The following is a 22,732-nucleotide window of genomic DNA, read 5'->3' on the forward strand; positions in this document are numbered from 1 at the left end:
ATATATATATATATGATAACTAATAATTAAAAGCAAACAAAAAAGGCCTACCTCTGGGTTAAAAGTGCCTTTTTGTATTATTATTTTTCATTTTTTGCTTGTGTGTGTATGTGTGTGTGGTATATGAATGCATGTAGACACATGTACTTGTATGTGTACTTGCATATGTCTTCTTGAGGAGTAGATGTGGAGACCAGAGATTGATATAGGATATCTCCCTCAATCATTCTCTGCTTTATATATGGAGACAGGATCTCTTACTGAATCTACAGTTCAACAATTTGGCTAGCTTAACAGCCAGTTTGCCCAAGTAGCTACCTGGGCTGAGCCTTGGTATTAAAAACATTTACGTGGAGTTGGAAATCCAGAGTCTTCATACTTGTGAAGCAAGCAGCTTATCTGTTGAGTCGTCTTCCAGTTCCTTGTTTCCTTTTATAAACCTAAATATTGGCCAACTGGAAGAGACAAAGAGCAATGAGAGTTTGAAAGACAGGCCTAAATCACAAAGGGAACAGTAAGAAAAGGAAGGCTTTCAAACACAGAAACAAAGCTGGAGGCCCGAGGAACATACCTTGCTCTGGTTTAATTTTTTCAGTGTTACGTATTCCGGGCAGGGGTCAAACTTACTCCAAAGTCCAAGCTGACCTGGATCAAATTCCCAATTTTCTTGTCTCAGCAACTTAGACGCTGAGACTACAGATGTTCACCACTGGACTGTTGATATGTTTGTGCTTTAAAATGGAGGAAAAAGGAAGACCAAATTAAGAGTTGGGGGTAATTTTGTCTCCTAACCTCAGTGTAGAAGCCCACTGATAAGAGTTATTAGAGCAGATGCCACAAATGCCTAGAATGTTCTGGATGTTCTCAGCCTGCTCAGAGGTAGGGCCAGAGATGATTCTGTAGGTAAAGGTGATGTCCCAGAACCGATACCACCAAATTGTTCTCTGGTCTCCACATTTGTACTACAACACATTCCGTGAGCACATGCAAACACACGAGTAAATAGTCACAAATTTAAAAGGAGGGCTTTGAAAACCCAGATCTGATTTCCAGAACAATGTTTCCTTATTTTAATTGTTTGAGATTTCATGTCTCATACACTCATATAATGTTTCATCTTGTCATTGTTCAGTCACTGTAAGGAGACTCTATGATAAAGGCAGCCTATAAAAGAAAGCATTTTAATTGGGGTAAGGGCTTGCTTACTGTTTCAGAGAGTAAGTCCATGACCATCATGGTGGGGAGCATGGCCTCAAGAAGGCACGGTGCTGGCACAGCAGCTGAGAGCTCACATCTGATCCACAAGCCCAAGGCATAAAGCAAGAGACTGGGCCCGGTGAGGCCAAAGCCCACCCCAAGTGAAACACCTCCACTGTCTTAGTCAGGGTTTCTATTCCTACAAGACATGACCAAGAAGCAAGTTGGGGAGGAAAGGGTTTATTCAGCTTATACTTCCACACAGCTGTTCATCACTAAAGGAAGTCAGGACTGGAACTTAAGCAGGTCAGGAAGCAGGAGCTGATGCAGAGGCCATGGAGGGATGTTTCTTACTGGCTTGCTTCCCCTGGCTTGTTCAGCCTACTCTCTTATAGAACCCAAGAGCACCAGCCCAAAGGTGGAACCACCCACAGGGGGCCCTCCCCCCTTGATCACTAATTGAGAAAATGCCCCACAACTGGATCTCATGGGGGCACTTCCCCAACTGAAGCTCCTTTCTCTGTGATAACTCCATCCTATGTCAAGTTGACACACAAAACCAGCCAGTACATCCACCAACAAGGCTGCTCTTCCTAATCCTTCCCAAAACAGTTCCATCAACTAGGGCCCAAATATTCAATAATAGCCTATGGAGGTCATTCTCATTCAAATCACAAGATGTGTGTGGATCAAACCCACCCCATTCCCTCCCCTCAGATTCCTCCCTATCCTTTCTATTTCCCTTTCCCTCTTCACTTCATGTGCTCTTCAGGCTGCCATGAAGAAAACTGACTCTCCCTTCCCCCAAGCAGCCATGAATCACCAATTCTGTTGGAGTTAGACACCATGAGCTCTTCCATGCTGGGATTGTGGGTGCCTTGACCAGGGCTTTTTCTTGATGATTTCTTGAGGACTTCTAAGAGAGATGCTACACAACATATCTTTTGATGTCCCTCTTCTAGGCCTGTATCCATGGAGTGTTGCTTCCCCATCCATGCCCTTCCAGCTGCCAACTTCCTCATCTCCCACACCAAAATCCTCATCACTTGTACCTTCCTAATCTTGCCCCTCCCCCTTCACCTGGATCCACAACTTAATCCAATGGCATTCTGCAAGTATCCCATGTAGGCAACCCACCTACACGGGATACTGACCAACATAGAACACTCACTTACATGGAACACATACCTGCATGGAGTCCTCACCTACATGGAGCACTCACCTACATGGAGCATTCACCCACATGTAACACTCACCCACATGGAGCACTCACCCATATGGAGCACTCACCTACATGGAGCACTCAATTACACAGAACACTCACCACATAGAACACTCACCTGCATGGAACACTCACCTGCATGGAGCACTCACCTACAAAGAACACTCACCTGCATGGAGCACTCACCCACATAGAACATTCACCTGCATGGAGCACTCACCTATGGAGCACTCACCTACATGGAGCACTCACCCACATGGAGCACTTACCCACATGGAACACTCACCTGCATGGAGCACTCACCTACATGGAACACTCACCCACATGAAACACTCAACCACATGGAGCACTCACCTACATGGAACACTCACCCACATGAAAAACTCAACCACATGGAGCACTCATGCACATGAAACACTCACCCACATGGAACACTCACCTACATGGAACACTCACCCACATGAAACACCCAACCACATGGAGCACTCACCTACATGGAACACTCACCCACATGAAAAACTCAACCACATGGAGCACTCACCTACATGGAGTACTACTCGTCTACATTGAACACTCACCCACATGGAACTGTTTACTGGAATAGTCACTGTTTCTAGTTCCCTAAATCTGCCTTGGGCAATGCTCAAGTCACCCAGTCAGGTAACACAGAAAACACCTGAAGAAGAAAAAAGAAAATGATCTTCTGTCTTTGCACACAAGGAGGACTGTTCTGAGAATGGCTAGTGTGCAGACATCTGATGGTTTAGGCACGTTCTCTCTTGTCCACTCTGTGATGTCCTTTCACAAAGAAGCTGTGCGACATGAGTAGCAGGATAGGTTTCTTGAGTCTGGCTCCAGGGTCTTCAGCCTTCCACACCTTGAGGACTTTTCTGTCCTGTGTGTGTCACCGCCTCTCCCCCACACCCCGTCCCTTACTACCTCCTGGGTAGACCACATGGACTCCTATGGCAGCCAGCTGCTGCCCTGCTGCCTGGGTCTTCATAGGAATTCACACATTTATCATGTCTCAAGCACACAGTCTTACAGAGGACTGTGTGAGCATGGGACTCCTTCGTGTACACACCATCTCACTTCTGCGTGCCACCTCAGGCACATGAGACTTGGGTGATCGTGGGTGGGTCCAGCACTTAAAATCAGAATAAGGGAATGCCATTGATGAATATTAGAGTATGTAGAGGGAAGTTACGAGACTGATACTCAACATCTCTGAACTTCTGGGGGTGGAACCAAGGACAGAACACATTTAGTGTTTTCAAAAACTTGCTTCCTTGAGCTATAAAATCAGAGTGAGAACATGTCTTCAGGGCAGGCTCTTGGTTCTGAAGGGAATGGGTTGAACACCCCAGGGTCATGGCCCCTCTGGATCCACATGGTTGCAGGAAGATCTGGCCCAAGCCCCTCTCCCAAGATCACTTCCCAGAGATCCCCGAGTGAAGTATGTTGATTACAGATGTGGTAGAGCTAAAGTTGGGCTGTCAGGGCATAGGGGGTGGGAGCAGGCACGTGCACATTGCCAGGAAGGGGTGGGGGATGGAAGGCAGAAAAATGGCAAGTCAGGGGCCATCCAACTTTTTTAGCTTTCAAAGATCAACCACTGATACAGTGAGACCACACTAAGGCCTATCCTTGTGAACAAGCTCTGAAGCAGTGATGTGTTCTTGGAACTCTGCAAGAATGGTCCTCCAGCCTCAAGGGGGCGCCTGAGCTCTGGGACCCACTTGAGGGTTTACTGTCCATACAAGGGAGAGAGAAGCTAAGAAGGAAATACTGGGTTTCTTGCCTGTCTAGACATGTAAGGAGCAGTACATATGTGAGGTGTGATTTTATTTACCCTTCTATAGATGTGAAATTGATTGTACTAATTATGCTATTATAATAATTATGTTATTATGTTATTATAATTTCTTCTTTCTCCTCTCTATTGAATCTCTGTAACCATGACCAGTTTCTTGATGGTTTCTAGAGCCAATACTATTTGACTCTATTCCACCATGATACGATTTCTCATTAAAGAACAAATCTCTCTCTCTCTCTCTCTCTCTCTCTCTCTCTCTCTCTCTCACACACACACACACACACACACACACACACACACACACACACACCACAAACACGCAAATGCACAATACTTGGGTTTTTTTTTTTTTTTTTTTTGGTATTGAGACCCCACACATGGGCTTTATTGTAGAACTATATCCCTGGCATATATTTTACTTTTTATTTTAAGACAGGGTCTTACTAAGACCTAGGCTAGCCTTGTACTTGAGACCCTCCTACTTCAACATTCTGAGTAGCTGTGTCGTGGCCTGGCTTCCAAAGGTATATATATATATATATATATATATATATATATATATATATATATATATATATATATATTACTTTCCAATCTAGGCCTGAAAGTTGCAAGACTACTAATGCATTTCATCATTTTAATGCATGTGAGCCAATAGTTGGTAAGTCAATCCACAGTCACTAAACCCACAAAGGGTTGATGCATTACCTGAGAAAACAATGTACAGACAGCAATGAAACAGCCTGGGGAAGTAAAGGCTCGGGTCTGAACAGGGTGAGGAAGTCAGGACACCATGTTTAGGGTCAGTCCACCCTAAAGCACAACTATAAAACATAGCATGGCCTTACTCAACAGTCAATGCAAAACTGTTCACATGCTATCTCCTGGTCCTCCTAGAAAACTCCCTCGGATGAGAATTCATCTCCAAGGCCTGTATTTAGAATCAGGTGTCCCTCTGCCTTAGGGGCCAGAGCCATCCATGAGCACCTAGCTGAATGGTTTCCAACCAGAATCCTTTGGAGACCAGGGCAGTGGGATTACAGAGGTAATGGTGAGAAAGAAGCAGAGCAGACAGGATTTACCTGGCTACCCTCCTGCAGGAAAATTTGAGTTTTATTTCTATGATTTTTAGAGTCATTTGTTTAGAGACATTTCGTTCTCCTTTTTCATTTTCCTTTTTTCTTTTTTCTTTTTTACTATCATTCTTAATTTATTCGTTGAGAATTTCATACAAGCATCAATGCTTGTATGAATCATGTTCACCCTGCTCTCCCCCCTCCTTCTACATACACCCAACCTCACGGACTCCCTTTCTTTTTGTAATGTTTAATTATTTTTAATTAATGTTACACATTTTATGTGAGTCTGGAGCCATTCACCCAGGTAAAGTCAACCTAACAATGACCACAGCCATAAAAACAAACAACAAACAAAAAAAGATAAAAACTCCCAACTGTCTCCCCCTCCCCAGCAGTCAGCAACTGTCTGTCCACTGCTCTTCCCACTAAGAATGTGCCCTCGAGTCTCCTACCCTGCCTGTGCTAATGCTGACTGCCTTGCCCTCATGCAGGTCATGGGTGCAGGTCATGGGTGCAGGTCATGGGTGCAGGTCATGGGTGCAGGTCATGGGTGCCATGAGGTGGTAGCTGCAATAGTGCCTCATAAGAATTTTGGCTTACTGGACTTGCAAAATCAGTGATGCTTTCTAATGTAGAAAGAAGAGGAAGTTTATAGTTAGCCAATTCAGAGAATGTGTTTTTTTGTTTTAAAATTTTTCTCTTATTTAAAAATGTTCTGGGGGGGGGGGCTGGAGAGATGGCTCAGTGGTTAAGAGCACCAACTGCTCTTCCAGAGGTCCTGAGTTCAAATGCCAGCAACCATATGGTGGCTCACAACCATCTGTAATGGGATCCGATGCCCTCTTCTGGTGTGTCTGAAGATAGCTACAGTGTACTCATAAATAAAATCCTCAAAATGAAAAATAAATAAAAATAAAAATTTTCTGCTATAGTATATTTTTATCAAAAAGAAATACAAATAATGGGCAAATTGAGCTAGTTAATACATATATTGCCTCTCAGTTATTATTCTGTGGCAAGAACAGCTTTAAAAATCTCTTGATCCCTTTTAAAATTAAATGCTATTAAATATAGCTATCATATTTTATAATAAACTAAATGAGTTTTTTAAAAAAAAACAGTTTAAGCGAAGTAATTTGAGAAAACAAGAATAAAAGCAATAACCACATCTAGTAAGTTATAGCATTTTCCAAGGGCCTGTGTGTGTGTGTGTGTGTGTGTATGTGTAAGCATATAGGTGTACACATGCCACAGTGCACAAGGGCAGCTTAGGGAAGTAGGTTCCCTCCTTCCATCGAGGGTCCTGAAGACAGAACTCAGGTCACCAAGCTTGGTGGTTGTGCTGGCTACTCCTACATCAACTTGGCACAAGCTAGAGTTTACTGAAGGAGAAAAGCTTAAATGAGAAAATGTCTCCACAAGATCTGACTGTAAGGCATTTTCCTAATTAGTAATTGATGGAGGAGGATCCAGCCCATTGTGGGTGGTGCCATCCAATCTGATCAAGCCATGGGAAGCAGGCTACCAAACAGCACCCTTCCATGGCCTCTGCATCAGCTCCTGCCTCCAGATTCCCACCCTGTTTGAGTTCCTGTCCTGACTTCCTTTAATTAAGAACATTGATCTGCAAGTATAAATCAAATAAACCCTTTCCTCCCCAAGCTGCTTTTTTGATCATGGTGTTTCATTGCAGCAATAGAAACCCTTGACTAACACCTTGGCAAATGTTATCTGCTGAGCCACCTCAGTGATCCTTCGGATACAGTATTAAGATGTGTGGCATGGTTGCATGGTAATTACCAAGATGTTAGAAATTCAAACAGAAGGATCAATACACAGAGGCTCTTGAGAAGTCCAGAATCCAGACGCAACTTTCTGGTGTCCCTGTGGGCCTTAGCAGGTCACTCCCTCTGCAGTGAGTTAGGTCTGTCGGGGTCTGGTAATAGACAGGACAGCCGGTTAAAGCCAGCCCACCTCAGATGCACACACACACTCCACCCTCTGCTCCTCTGCTGTGCCATGACACAGCTGACAGCCCTCTCTGGATGCTCTCATTGTCTTGTTTGGACTTCCTGTCCAGTGGGGCGCACGCCTTTAATCCCAGCACTTGGGAGGCAAAGGCAGACAGATTTCTGAGTTCAAGGCCAGCCTAGTCTACAGAGTAAGTTCCAGGACAGCTAGGGCTACACAGAGAAAGTCTGTCTCGAACCCCCTCCCCCCCAAAAAAGCCAGCAGTGGATTTTGTTACGACACTTTCTACATGTGTCATCATGCTTTGTCAACATCCATTCTCCTCTCCCCACTGACCTGCATCTCCTCTATTTCTACCAATGCTGTTGTTCTGTTATAGCAACATAAACTAGATTAACGCAGGAGACATAGTGCAGGCAAAAGAATAAATGAAACTGATCTGACAAAACCTACCCCCAAAAGAGTAGCAAACATTTCTCCTTAATTATACTTACATCAGAAAATGCCTTCTGGACTTTCATGATAGTTTCCAGTGTAAAAATAAGCACAGCAAAAATAAAATTATTATTATTAATATTTTAGAATCAAGGAATATGATATTTTCCTCAATTAGTCACAAGTGATAAATAGCTATTTCCTGTGTAGATCCAATGGTTTCTTTCATTATTCTAGGGCAAAGAGCAATTGCTGTGTTTTACATCTGAAATCCAATCTCATTTATCAAAAACACATTAATTTGCAAAGTGAGACATAATTATTTCCATAATTTCCATAATTTCCATGACATGCTAACACAGTGTTATTATGCTGTCAGTTCTCATTGTTAGTCCAGTGATGGAGCCATACCCAGGGATCTGAAACAGTGAAATACTAGAGAGGAAGACCAGAGGCTTGTCATTCCAATTAAGGCTAAGAGTCCCTATCAGCACCCTGGCAGCAAGGGATTCTGCTAAGAAGCATGTCTGTGCTTGAAATATTGTAATTTACATATATAACATGTATTATATGAACATAAATATATATGTATATGTAATATATGTATATGTAATACTTGAACTTATATATACATATATATATATAGTTCAAGAACTTATATATACATATATATATATGTATATTGAGACTTGGCAAAGAGGGACTACACACACACTACACACACCCTTTGAAGAAAAAACTTATATAAATTCAGGGCAAGGTGAAAGAAAATTTAGACTTGTAGAAGATAGAACTTAAAACCAGACTGTGAAAGGGCTCAGTCTATGTTTCTCAAATGATGTGAAAACTCACAGAGATCCCCTGGGCTGCTTGAGGTTATGAGGTAGGTTTAAGAGCCATCCTCACAGGACACCTCTTCTGTGTCCTCAACACACCTTCTCCAGATGAGAAACCTGTTTCCAAATTCTGAGGGGATTTAAAAAAAAAGTGTGCATGTGTGTGTGTGTGTGTGTGTGTGTGTGTGTGTGTGTGTATTAGAGAGAGAGACAGAGACAGAGAGAGAAAGAGACAGAGAGAGAGAGAGAGAGAGAGAGAGAGAGAGAGAGAGAGTGCAGATGCCGGTGGGGGCCAAAGGTATCAGATCCTCTGGAGCGAGCATTACAGGTGGTTGTGAGCTGCCCAGTGTGAGTTTGGGGGACTGAACTCTTTTCTGAGGCTTATTTTAAAACACAGAATACATTGAAATCCAAGGTAGAAAACCAATTAGGAAACCTTGGATTGTTGACGCTTATGTTATTCTAGATACTACCATAGCTCGTAACTGGTGCCATGAAACCCCCTTGAGATTTTGTTCTCATTTGCAGGTATGGAAATAGATTCTACAGAGACTGAATAATTTATAATTTATATAATTTATAATGGCAATGATAGATACATCAAGAGAAGAATTTAGGGGTAGGAGAGTCTCTATGGATGAAGCAGTTTCCACAAGTGTGTGCAGAATGGAGGCTAGATCCCTGGCACTCACATGACAATAAGCTGACCTGGCTGCCCTCCCCAAAACACGCTATTTACATGAACTAAGCAATTCAGTGAGCTGTGACTGCCTCAGTGACTAAGATGGAGAGTGATCAGGGAAAGCTTCAGACATGAACCTCTGACCTCCACACGCATGTGCGCACATATGCACATGCATACACATATGCAAATGTGTATATATAGGTGTAAGTACACTGTGCGCGCGCGCACACACACACACACACACACACACACACACACATGCACACGCTCACACAGAGATGGGGTGGAGCACAGATACGTGCCTCAGACACTTGCCACTATGGTTCAAACGCTTTCACTGCCTTCTTAAATATGCAGAATGAAATATATTTTTATAATTCACCAGTGTTAGCAATGACTTCTGCTTCTGAATCACTGTACTTGAGAGGCTGAGGCAGAAATACTTTAGTTCAAGGTCAAACTCGGCTATACAGGGACCCCGTTTGAAAAAAATATAAATGTCCAATAAGGCAGTAAAGATTCCAGAAGAAACCATAAGTGAATGGAAAAGAGTAATATCAAGGTAAGAATGCATGTTCTCTGAGTGAGATAACTCAGTCACAAAAGAACAAACACAGTTTGTACTCACTGATAAGTGGATATTAGCCCAAAAGTTTGGAATGCCCAAAATTCAATTCAAAGACCACATGAAACCTAAGAAGAAGGAAGACCAAAATGTGGATGGTTCCGGGGGAAAGGGAGAAAAATATTCATAGGAGGAAATATGGAGACAAAGTGTGGAGCAGAGACTGAAAGAAAGGCCATCCAGAGACTGCCCACCTGGGGATCCATCCCATATACAGCCAGCAAACCCGGACTTTATTGTGGATGCCAGGAAGTGCTTGCTGAAGGGAGCCTGATTTGGCTGTCTCCTGAGAAGCTCTGCCAGAGCCTGACAGAGGCAGATGCTCATCCAACCATTGGACTGAGCTCAGGGGTCCCCAATGAGGAGTTGGAGAAGGGACTGAAGGAACTGAAAGGGTTTGCAGCCTCATGAAGAGAGCAACAGTGTCAACAGGCCCCACAGCTCCCCAGCACTGGACCATCAACCAAAGAGTACACACGGAGCTACCCATGGCGCTGGCCACATCTGTGGCAGAGGATGGCCTTGGTGGACATTAGTGAGAGGAGAGGCCCTTGGGCCTGAAGGTGTCTGATGCCCCAGTGTAGGGGAATGCCAGTGCTGGAGGACAGGAATGGGTGGGTGGGTGGGTGGGTGGGGAAGCACCCTCATAGAGGCAGGGGCAGGAGGGATGGGATGGGGGTCCCGAAGGGGAGACTTGGAAAGGAGAAAATATCTGAAATGTAAATAAAGAAAATATCCAATCCAAAAATAAAAAAATAAAAAGAATGCATGCTTTCTGTCAAAACGTCAGAGCATCAAACTCAGTTTCAAACTTGGGCACATTACTTTGTGCCTCTGCTCAGTGCCTTGTTTTGTAAAATGTAATTAAAAAAATTAAGGCTAACTTAAATTTTTAATGACATGAATAAACAAGGGTTGTCATGAATAGCAAATCCGATGACACCTGGAAAGTGCGTTGCTGGTGTCTCATGAGCCACAGTCACAGGTGTGTCACTGAGCTCATATCACTGCCCTCTAGCGGAGGCTTGTAGTCCCTGTGTGGACACCTTGTGCTGTTTGTTTGTTTGTTTGTTTGAATGTGTATGTTATGTGCATATGTGAGATTGGCTAATCTTGGAATCCAGAAAAGGGTATTGAATCCCCTGGAGCTAGAGTTAGGGGCAATTGTAAGCTGCCTGACATGGGTGCTGAGAATCAAACTCAGGTCCTCCAAAGGAATGTCAATCACTCTTAACTGCTGAGCAAACTCTTCTGCACTTATAGCTTTCAAAAACAGATAGCGCTGGATCCATTCTTATTGGTGCCTTTGACCTGCACTTTACGGCACTTACCGAACACCTGCCTGGCCATTTGCAGGACTCTGGCTTGGGGACAGAAAAAGACGTGAGGATGCACTTACACATGGAAGCAGACGACAGATCTCCCAGTCACTAAATACTTCCCACTTGGGCAGTAGGATATTGACCTGGGGAAAGCAGGAGAAAATGACTGTACTTGCAAACACGGCACGCTTCATAAAAGTGTGTTGGTGAAAACCACACAGTAAGGAATGGGCACACGGTACAATCCACGGCACTGGACACGGACAGACACCTGTTTTGAGAGCTGATGGAGGCAAAAACCCAAGGCCTAGAAGAGTTGCTGAGGCTGAGTCAGTGGAGCCATGAAGACGAAGATGAAGACTTGTCCTAAAGAATAAGACTCCTAAAAGTGGCAAGCCCTGTTGCTGGCATGGTTCACTCTATTTGCTTAAGAAACACCCAAACTGGAATTGCCTGGGCGGAGATTGCAGGTTTGGACTGGGAAGGTCCTGGCAGAGAGAGGAAACAGAGGAAGTCAGCCGGGGGACACCAGCCCACGGGCCCTCTCTGATAGCATCACTCAGCTCAGCTCTCTCTGTCGAACGATAGCTCTCTGAAGCTTCCATGGTAGCATCCATATGCTCAGCACAGGAAATATGTGGCCTTTCCCCCTTTTAACTCAATTCTATATGGAAATAAAACACCATTCTTTTTTCTTTTTTCTTCCTTTTTTACTGTTTTTTAATTCTCTTGTATATTACATCCAGCCACAGTTTCCCCTCCTATTGTCTAGACTGCTCCCCTAAAAAAATATAACATGACTAACTCTAAAGAAATCTAATTTATAAAAAAAGAGTAGGCATTTATGAAACCGATCCGCTCAGAGACTAGAAACACTCCCACTTAACTAACTTTCTGGCTCTCTTAAATGAATCCTAACTGTCCCCAGGTCTTGCCTACCTGGTACTCAAACCATGTCTGAGGTGAGTGGGTGAAAGGGCAGCTTGCAGATGTCAATCCCTGACTCCCTCCTTCCTTCTATTGGCTTCTCACTCTTCTCCCCTCAGCCTGGAATGTTCATCAGAGGAGGACAAATATGTCAAGGAAGAGTTGGACTTGGCCTCTGAGGGCAATGGAGGCTTTCCTTTGCTATCGGCTGTTACCTTGGCCTTTTCCCTTTGTCCAGTCTCTCTTCCAGTGGTGGCTTGAAAGGGCTCTTTCTGCATTTTAAATTATGAGGAGAGTTCGGGCTGAGCTATGCTCAGTCCTGCATAGCTTTCTATTTGGACGTGCTTCCCGAGGGTTCGGCTATTACAGATCAGCTCTTCAATTACTGACTTCCAGATGTACTGAATGGAGAACACACTTGAACCTTTATCTTCCTAAATTACAAATTCTGCATCTAGCTACATTGTTTCAAGGAAAACGAAACCACCTTCTGCCTTTAAGACCTGCTCTTCCTGTCATAATGAAGCCTGTTATTATGTATAACGAATAGGTGCTCATAAAAGCAATTTTAAAAACTCCGTTCTTTGCTAGGTGGGATGGCTCATATTTATAATCCCAGCACTGGGAGGTTGAGGCAGCAGGATTACCATGAGTTTTAACCTTGTCTCAAACACACACACACAAGTAATAAAACCAGATCTTTCATTTCCAGCCCCTCTCAGCTGGTTACTATGATCCACTCCGTTGGTTGGCCCAGCTCTCTGGGTGTCAGCCTTGCTCCTCCCCGCACCTCACCTCGCATCGCCAGCAATGTGAAGTTGTTCTGACGCCGCTTTACAATTCTGCACAGTCACTTCCTCCCTGTCTTCCCTAGAACTCACACACTCAGACCTCTCCATAAAAGCTGCACCACTCCCCTAAGCACACCCATGCCTCTGGTCTCCAGTTGTCCCCATCCTTCACTCAAAGTGATCTATGTCAAACAACAGTATGTATTCCACTAGGAGTGTCCCACAGCCTTCAGGAGCACCTAAGGCTCGACGCTCATCTTTTCTCTTCAGTTTCTTTGTTCAATATCCTTAGATTTTCACTGTTAATTTTAGGTACCTGACATGATGGAGGTGCCCTGTGTCCTGCACATTTCCCTTCCCAACAGCATTCTCACCTCAGAAACCCTCCCTGACCCACCCAGTTCCTTCTACACCTAAGTTCTTCCGGTTCCCTACTCTGGACTAACTCATCCCTGAAGCCTGTTTGTCTACTCCACCTTATGGGAACTGTCTTGCTTCTATATTAACATCAGTCACTCAACAAACATCTAGCAAATGCACCAAATGAAGGGTTGCTTGTGAAACCTGTATCTTTAAATAGGTTTATAAAACACAATATACAAAGTAGTAGAAAACAAATATGTTTTTAAAACTTGTGCATGGCTTTGGATCCAGAGTACAGAACAAACCTTTTGTTCTTCCCACAAACCGGTGGCATCTTGCCAATACACTAGATTACTTTTGCTTCCTGAACAATCAGAGTAAACATTGATTGCATTACTTATTAAATGCAGGTGCTCAGTAGTGCACATGGATTGTCTCATTTTGTCCACTGAACCAGCCTATTAGGTAATAACCACTGGAAAACACTGGGGCTGGCAGAATTGGTATCATTGGTAGAATTTGATTTGTGTTGTAGACACAGATGTTGGTAGATCATGATTTTGGTCATTATGGTTTCCATGGAAGTCAGGTCAGGAGGTAGCAAGCTGGCTAGAGAATACAGAGGTTAGCTTCATTTTGGAAATTCCTTTTCATCAAACTCTGTATCTCTTTGACAAGGACTTGGAATGCATTTTGAAACTGACAGGTGGGGTTGGGAGTACAGCTCAGTGGTAGAATGAGTGTTTGGCATGGGCAAGGCTCTGGTTTCCATCCCCAGCATGCTCCTCCACACCCCCTGAAAAAAATCATATTCTATGTCTGAATTCTCCAAACACAAGTGAAATATCATTTGAATCTTCACTGAATGCCAACACTCATTTGACTACTCTTCTTAGCAACCATTTCAGTGCTGACACCACAGCAGCGTGATTCTTCTCCTCTCTCAAATATTAGTCCTGTTCGAATGAACGAGTCCATAACAGGGGGCCAGCTTGAAGAGAGCCAGACCATCTCTCGTCCCCTGTACTCAAGTAGAAACCAGTTCCAAGGATTACAGGGTACAGATGACTGGCATTAGAGAATCATGCTCTATGTCCATAGAAATGGTGAGTCACACCCAGGAGAGCAAGCTCTTTACATGGGCAGCATAGGGGAAAACACCACTGAGAGAAGAACACATTTTCTTGTGTCCCCTGGATTGAATGACAGGCCTAACACAGCCCCATTCACGTGCTGTCTACTCAGTCTTGAGAGTGTGTACTTGAAAGCATGTGTATTAACCACGCAGACACAATGATTCCAGGCTTAGGACCCTCCTGTTGCCCTGAGCGTCAGAGCATGTAAATTGAGCAACGATGTACATCTTTATCTTGAGTTTTCTCTTTTGAAGAAGTGTGCAACTGATATTCCTCCTGAGCTAAATCCCTTAAGCTACAGGTGAAGATGGCCTCCACCTGCCTCCTGCCACTCAGAGGTAGAAAACTAGTGCCTCAGTCAAAGAGGTACTTGCCACACCAGAAGAAGGCCAAAGCAGTGTGTGGTTCTTTTGCAAAATAAAGTGAATTCTGATGCCTGCAAGGTGGTAGATGATAGACAGATAGGTAGATACATACATACATACATACATACATACATACATACATATATACATGGATGAATAAATAGATAGATAGATAGATAGATAGATAGATAGATAGATAGATAGACAGACATATATATATATATATACATACATACATGATGGATGGATGGAAGGGTGGATGAATGGATAGATAGATAGAGAGATAGATACATGCATACATACATACATACATAGATTCATAGATACATAGATAAACGGATACATACATACATACATACATATGTGGATAGAAACATAGATACATGGATGGATAATGGATACATACATACATACATGATAGATACATGGATGAATATTCGGATAGATAGATAGATAGATAGATAGATAGATAATAGATAGATAGATTGATGAATAGATAGATACATAGATACATAGATAGATGATAGGTAGAGGAATGATATGAGCTAGTAAATGTTTTTCAATTCCTTTCAGAAAGATTTTACAAGCTACTATTTGGGACTGAAAAGATGGCTCAGCAGTTAAGAGCACTATCTGCTCTTCCAAAGGGCCCAGATTTAATTCTCAGCACCCACATGAAATCTCGCTACCATCTATAACTCCAATTCCAGAGAATCTAACATTCTATTCTGGCTTTCCTGGACACCAGGCACAAATACATAGGTGGTGCACAGACACATACATGCAGGTCAAACATCTGTCCATACATTTTTTTAAATTTAAGTGAAAATATAAAAGTAAAACCCTGCTGTTTTCCCATAGAAAATTGTAATTCCAGTGGCCTCTCATATTTGCGCCAGTTCACATGGCCAAACTAATTCCTTTAGGTAAAAGAAGTCAAGAACAATAGGAGCAAATTACTGTGGAATCCTCAGTCCTTCTGAACACAGTGGAACCTACTGTATGACTCTATTTGTTCGGTGGACAGAGTAGCCTAGCAACACATGTTTACTTCCTGCAGTAAAAAGAGTCCTATCAAACGGAGGGCTTCCATGATGAACCACATGAGGCCCCATTTCTCTTAGAAGTTATGTACCGCTCCAGAGATGGCCACAGCCATGTTACCAACCTCTCCAAAGACCTGAAAAGAGCCTCAAAGGCACTCCTGGCTGCTTCTCCATACTTGTCTGCTCATCATAGCTCAAAAAGCCTGTCCAGAGAGCTGACTGCTCAGAAATTTACCTCATCTAAATCAGTGGTTCTCAACCTGTGGGGAGTCACATAACAGATATTTACAGCACAATTCATAACAGTAGCAAAATTATGTTTATGAATTAGCCACAAAGATAATTTGGGGGGGGGAGAGTTACCACAACACGAAGAATGGTATTAAAGGGTAGCAGCATTAGGAAGGTTCAGAAGCACCATTCTAAGTGAAGCCACATCTCACACTTCCCTCAGGCTCCATCAGCTGAAGGGCTTATGTGTGCAGGGAAAGGGGCTAATTACATTGAAGTGCATTTAATATAAAATTTGCCGCCATCTTAACCATTTTGAATATACAGTTTGGCAACTTTGGCATGTTCTCGATGTTGTACAACCAATCTCTACAACTCATCTTGTAAAACCTCAATTCTACCTACTAAACAATACTTGATTCCTTTGGTACGGCCTCCAGCAGGTAATACTCTACTTTTTTCTCTTTCCTTTATGTTTTTAGAGACTTGTTTGGCTAGTCAGGGTGGGAATGTGTTAATGAGCCACTAACTTTTCTGAGCCCCCCAGGCTGGCCTTGAAATGTCTGTGTAGCCAAGGATGGCTTTGAACTTCTGATCTTCCTGTCTCCACTTTTAAAGTATTCAGATTACAAGTGCCATGCCTGGTTTATCCAGTCCAGGAGAACGAACCCAGGGCTTTATCCGTGCTGGACAAACACTCAATCACCCAAGTCATATCTCCAGTCTTCTACTTTTTGTCTCCATAAATTTGACTTTTCTAAGTGCATCGTATAAGTGGCATCATTCAGTCTCCGTTACTCCTTATCTGCTTATCCTGACAGCCACACCCCAGCGATCCCTCAGAGCTGTCCTCCTCTTTACAGCTGAGTGATAACCTGTTTCATATTCACCTTGTGGAGGGGGACAAGATGTTGATTATATAAGTTTCATACTTGTCTCAAACTTTGTTGTATGAACTTCATAACTGGCATGTAATTTCATTTCCTTCACTATTTGGACCATGGAACATTCAGAAGAAAGATCTCTTATAAAACAAGTTATAAGGACCATGCACTCAACTGGAGAAGCTAAACTAGGATCCATATATCCTTGATGAGTTCACAGTTGGGCTTTGGGAAGTTTGTGAATGGCTTGAAGCTGAAAAAAAAAAGTATGCCTTTGCTTGTTTTCTGAGGTGAATCCTTCCTCACTTTATTCAGGGCACCTTTGACCCCTGATACTATGTGTCATTAGCCTGAAGAACATTCTGTGAAAATACAGCTGGATTCTGTTGTTCCTGTCTATCATGTCACCAGCACCTCAGAACATCTCAGCAGTGGACATCCCCCTCCCCCCCCAAACCTTGGATGGCAGTGACACTTGCCCGCTGAGCAGGAGATAATTATGATGCAGGCACGTGTGGTCTCACTGTCCTCAGTGGGTCATAAGAAACTTTCTTCATTAGATCAGAAAAAATATATAGCCTAAGCTATTTCTATCAAAATAAACTTCTAAATGATAAAGTAACAGGTTGTGGAAGGAAACAGAATAGACAAACTGGGCCCCTGGTCTTGAGGAGCATGGTATTATGGGACAGAGGAAGGTCTTGGACACCATCATGGAGCCCAGCCCATTGAGCAACACTGAAATGAGCCAAATGTGACACAGACACAAATTTGCTAGAATGTTCTCAAAGGTCACTGTCTGTCTAAATAAAGCTACCCAAAAAGAAATTCATTCTCATACCATCGTCTGGGAGGAACCTAGCATTTGATACAAGCAGGCATGCATTTACCCCTTCCATAAGGAGATCCCCATGAATGGCCTCACCTTCCATACTAGTCTGGCCAGCTGGAGGCTCAGAATGGCATTTCTGGCTCAGCTCTAGCAGTTTTGTAAATTCAAATGTTCTTCAAATTTTGTTATTATTTTCCAGTTCACTCCAATGTACATGTACGCTCTTCTATTCCCTGACCTCTCCAAGGCCTTCCATATTTAAGGCAAGTACTCTCTCTATGTTGTTAACCCTTGATTTTCTGAGACAATCTTGCTGTATAGTACATGTTTGCTTGACCCTGTGGTCCTGCTGCCCTCACCTCCCAAGCACTGAGTTTATTAAAAAAAAACAAACAAACAAAAACAAAAACACAGGGACTAGAGGAGTGGCTCTGTGGTTAAATATACTCTCTGTTCTTGTAGAGACCCAGGTTTGATTCCCACCTCTCACTTGGTGTCTCACAAACATCTATAGTTCCAAGGGATCTAATGCTTTCTCCTACAGGGGTTTGTGGGTTCCAGAAAAGGGAGTGCATTCTATCACGTGGATGCTGAGAACTGAACCCAGGTTCTTCAGGAAGAGCAGTATGCATTCTTAACCACTGAGAAATGATTAGCTTTTATTTTTTTAAATCATTAAACAAGGAGCCAGCAAGATGGATCAGTGGGTTAAAGTACCTATAGCCAAGCCTGAACATCTGAATTTGATCCCCAGAGCCCACATGCTGCAGGGAAAAAACTGATGCCCACAAGTTGTTCTTTGATCACCACACACACACACACACACACACACACACACACACGAGAGAGAGAGAGAGAGAGAGAGAGAGAGAGAGAGAGAGAGAGAGAGAGAGAGATTTAAATTGTTGAATGCATGGGTAAATAGAAAGAACAGATTAAACAGCCTAAAGCATTCCACCATGTCAAGCCTATTTCCTGAGTTAGCTCCTGGCCACCACAGGATTAATCCTGACTCCTTGTCTCTAGAGTGCCGTGTCATCTCCTCATATCTGGAAGAGCTGACCAGAGCTTAGCTGACAGGAGAAGGAACCCAGGGAGAATGGCTGACCTAGGAAGGGTTAAACCAAAGGATATAGAGGTAAACGGTGTGTGTGGGAAGGTTGAAGGTCACTGTGTACCTGAATAGCATCCTTAGGACTGGGCCCAAGGTCATTGGACAGATGACTAACATTGAGCAATAAGAAGGCAAATTTGGGGGTGGATGGAAACCAAGTAGAGGGGAGGGTGGCCTAATGGCAAGGTCTTTGATGGAGCAGCTGGGGGGTGAGAGATAATGAGGAAAGTGACCAAGGGTACACCCCACAAATGTGACATCCCAACCGTACTTTCATGTCCCCAAAGGTTTCCTCCATACCACACAAGGTGCCAAGGCAACTTTAACAACTGCTCTGCTGCACTAGGTTTCAGTAACAGGCTGCTTTTACTCAAACTCCATGTACTTAAATAGAACCATGAAACTTCAGTTTGAATCTCCTCAGTGACCCAAACTTCTCAAAGTCCAATCTTCTCATCTGCAAAGTGCCAATGTTAATTGTTTATATAGGTGGCCTAACACCTGATGCATAAGATACATGCTGTTCTTTTTCTTCTCTCATATATTACATCCTGACCACAGTTTCCTCTCCCTCCTCTTCTCCCAGTCTCTCCCACCACCTCCCCTCCCCTAACCCATTCTTCCTGTTTCCCCTCAGAAAAGGGCAGGCCTCCCAGGGATATCAACCAAATATATCAAGCTGCAGTAAAACCAAGAACTTCCCCCCTCCTTAAGACTTAACAAGGCAACCCAGTAGGAGGAAAGGAGTCGCAAAAAAAAAAAAAAAAAAAGTCAGAGACAGTCCCCAACCCACTGTTAGGAGTTCTACAAGAAGATCCGCCCACGCAACCATAGCATATATGTAGAGGGCCCAGGTCAGACCCATACAGGCTCCCTACTTCTCAGCTCAGTCTCTGTGAAGCCCCATGAGCCCAGGTTGGTTGATTGTGGGTTAGCTGCAAAGGGTAATCAGGTGAGTGACAAAGAAGCTGGGCCTTGAGTGCTTGCCAAGACCTGCTGGGACTGGGCTCATTCTCTTCTGTATCATCTCTTATGTCTTCAGCTCTTGAAGTTCAGGATAATTTTTTCCATTTGAAAATAAGGAAATGAAAACTTAGATGGACAGTGGGATTGCTGAAGAACTGGAAACGACACTGAAGCTAGAGTTGCTGGTACTGGAGCCCCGGCTGTCCGCAGGATCACCAAATCATTGATCATCATCAATGATGGTTTTGCTGCTCTTGTATTCATTTACATCTTGGAAACAGGACTTCATGGAGCCCTGGCTGGTCTAGAGCTCAAGATCTTCCTGCCTTAGCTTCCCAAGTTGCAGGAACTATAGGTGTGCACCAGTGACCATGCCAGACTTTCCAGGGTTTATCTAGACACAGTTGCTTCTAAGGATATGAAACTTGATGTAATGCAAAACTCTTATGTGTTAGTAAATATATATGCATATGTGTATGTGAATGTACATGTGTATACATATATATAATTTGTTGATTTGTGGGATGAACTTTTAACTGCTAAAGGATAACATCCAATTATATTTTCAATATTTCATTTAAAGTTGAATGTTTGTCTTCTCAGACTTTCCCTGCTTGTGCTGGAACTGAGCGGATTCTGGTAGCACTGTCGTTTAAAACATCACTAACATTCCTGTCTTGGCGTGTAATGTTTGGATTGCTCCTGAGCACAGTCACCCAGCCTGTATCACATCTTCAACACGTCCACAGATGCTCTGGGAGCAGTATGGCTGAGCAAAATATATGTACTCCAGAAACAACAGAGCAGTAATTGTTTCGTCCTCACAAGTGCTGTGTTAGTATCTCAGCCTTGTACCTGACAAACTGATGAGAATTCTGAGTGGAAACATAGATGTCCATTAATCTTAAAACTTAAAGAAGGGATAGGACTCCTCCCAAGACTATTTCAGCTCAGCTCTTGGTTCTTTTAACTTTGCATAACCTTGTTCCTCATAGAACATGCCATGTCCAAACCCAACTGCCGCCTTCTCTGAGCTTATCCTTAAAACAGCTTAGGAGAATATAAAAAGCCCAATTACAATTCCATACTGTTTAGGACCTAGAAGCAGTGGGTGATTTATGTGCCTCCTGGGTGACTGAAGAGGTTACCAGGATGGATATATAGATATAAGCTCTGTTAGCACTGAAGAAACTGATGCCAGCAAGTCAACGAGCCAAGGTCACGGAACTAGTTAAATCAACATTTAAATTCTGGATCCCTGGTCATGTTAATTCTTTCTCTTATCGCCATTGCCTGTCAGAAACAACTTAAGCAGAGAAGAATGTATCTCAGGTCGGTTCCAGTCCATCACGAGGGAAGGCAGAGCAGAGTATGTGGCACTGAAGGTGTTTGGAGGGGAGTCCTTACCTCATAGTAGGGCTATGACAGAGTGCGTAGCTCTGGAAGCGTGCAGAGGAAACACCACAGAGTTCACAACAATGGGAGTGTGGTGGAAGTACCTCGTATCTTGGAAAAGAGGAAGCAGAGGCCAGGATTAGAACTGGGGCCATGCTGTAACCCTCAAAGGCTGGCCTTCAGTGACCCAACCCTGGAGCATAGAACAGCACCATCAGCTGGGGACTAGGTATTCCAACACATGAGCCTGTGGGACTCATTATAGATTCAAACTACCACAAGTCTAATACATGCCTCTCTTCCTCTTTTCTTTTTCTTCTTCAGTGCTGATGATTAAGCCAGCCAGGACTTTGTTCAAACTAGGCAAATATTCCTCTGCTGGGCTATACCCTCAGATACTTCTCTAACTCTCTCTCTCTCTTAATATGCGTGTGTGTGTGTGTGTGTGTGTGTGCGCGCGCGCGCGCGCGCGCGCGCGCGCACATTGTATATACACATATATACATACACATTTATTATATATACTAAAACAAACACATATAAGTAAATATATTAATAAATATATAATAATAAATACACATTTAAACAAATGTTGATTTATTTTAGCACAGCCACCACTGTTAGAAGAAAAAAATATAGATACAACTGAGAAATTATCAGTGTCTGTCATTAGCGTAACCTGCCATCCCACTCAAAGAAACCTGCCCCAAGTGACAGTCCTGCAAATGAGCATTTTCACTTGACTTGCCCCAGGTGTGGCCTTTGCTGTTCTGGCAGCCGTGTTTCCAACACACCTGCTGGGCTCAGAACTGACACAGAGCTACCCACAAGGTCCCCTTTAGAGCATAATGACTCACTTCAGACACTACATGGCCCCTCCCACTCCCCAGCTCTCTCTCAGTTCTGTGACACCTTCTGCAGGTAGCTGAAATGTGACATTTATTCTCTACTGGACTCTCAGGTAATAAGGTGGACACTCCTGTCCCCACATCGCAGAAGAGAAACTGAGACTTGGAAGTAGGAATCCTGATTGTGCCCAAGGTTTCAAATCATAGCTGGAACTCCTGTGTCGCTAAGCCTGGCCCTGTGTTATTTCCACTGACACACAAACTCGTGGGAAACCCCCATGCAGTCTAACAGAAACTCCAAGTCTCTCCTGATGGCTTTAGAAGGGGGTGTAGCTTCCCTGGCTTCCATACCAGGACTCCAGCCCTGAGACAACACCAAGGCCCCCAGGAAGCAATCCAGAGGTGGATGCTGGAACTCACCAGAGTAGGGTGGTCAGTGAAGCATTTTCCAGAAGAGGGGGAGATTTTTCAAGCTAATGTACAGATCCACAGCCCTAACTACCCAAAGGGGAAAGTACCATAATTCACAGCGGACTGAAGGGAAAACAAAGGAGGGAAAATTGAAACAAAAGCTATCTCTTTGACAATCTGCCATTTCCTAGTTTCCACTCGCCCCTCCCCCACACCTTGGGAAAACATCATCTGC

Source organism: Apodemus sylvaticus, chromosome 13 (genome assembly GCF_947179515.1).
Source record: "Apodemus sylvaticus chromosome 13, mApoSyl1.1, whole genome shotgun sequence".
Taxonomy (NCBI): domain Eukaryota; kingdom Metazoa; phylum Chordata; class Mammalia; order Rodentia; family Muridae; genus Apodemus; species Apodemus sylvaticus.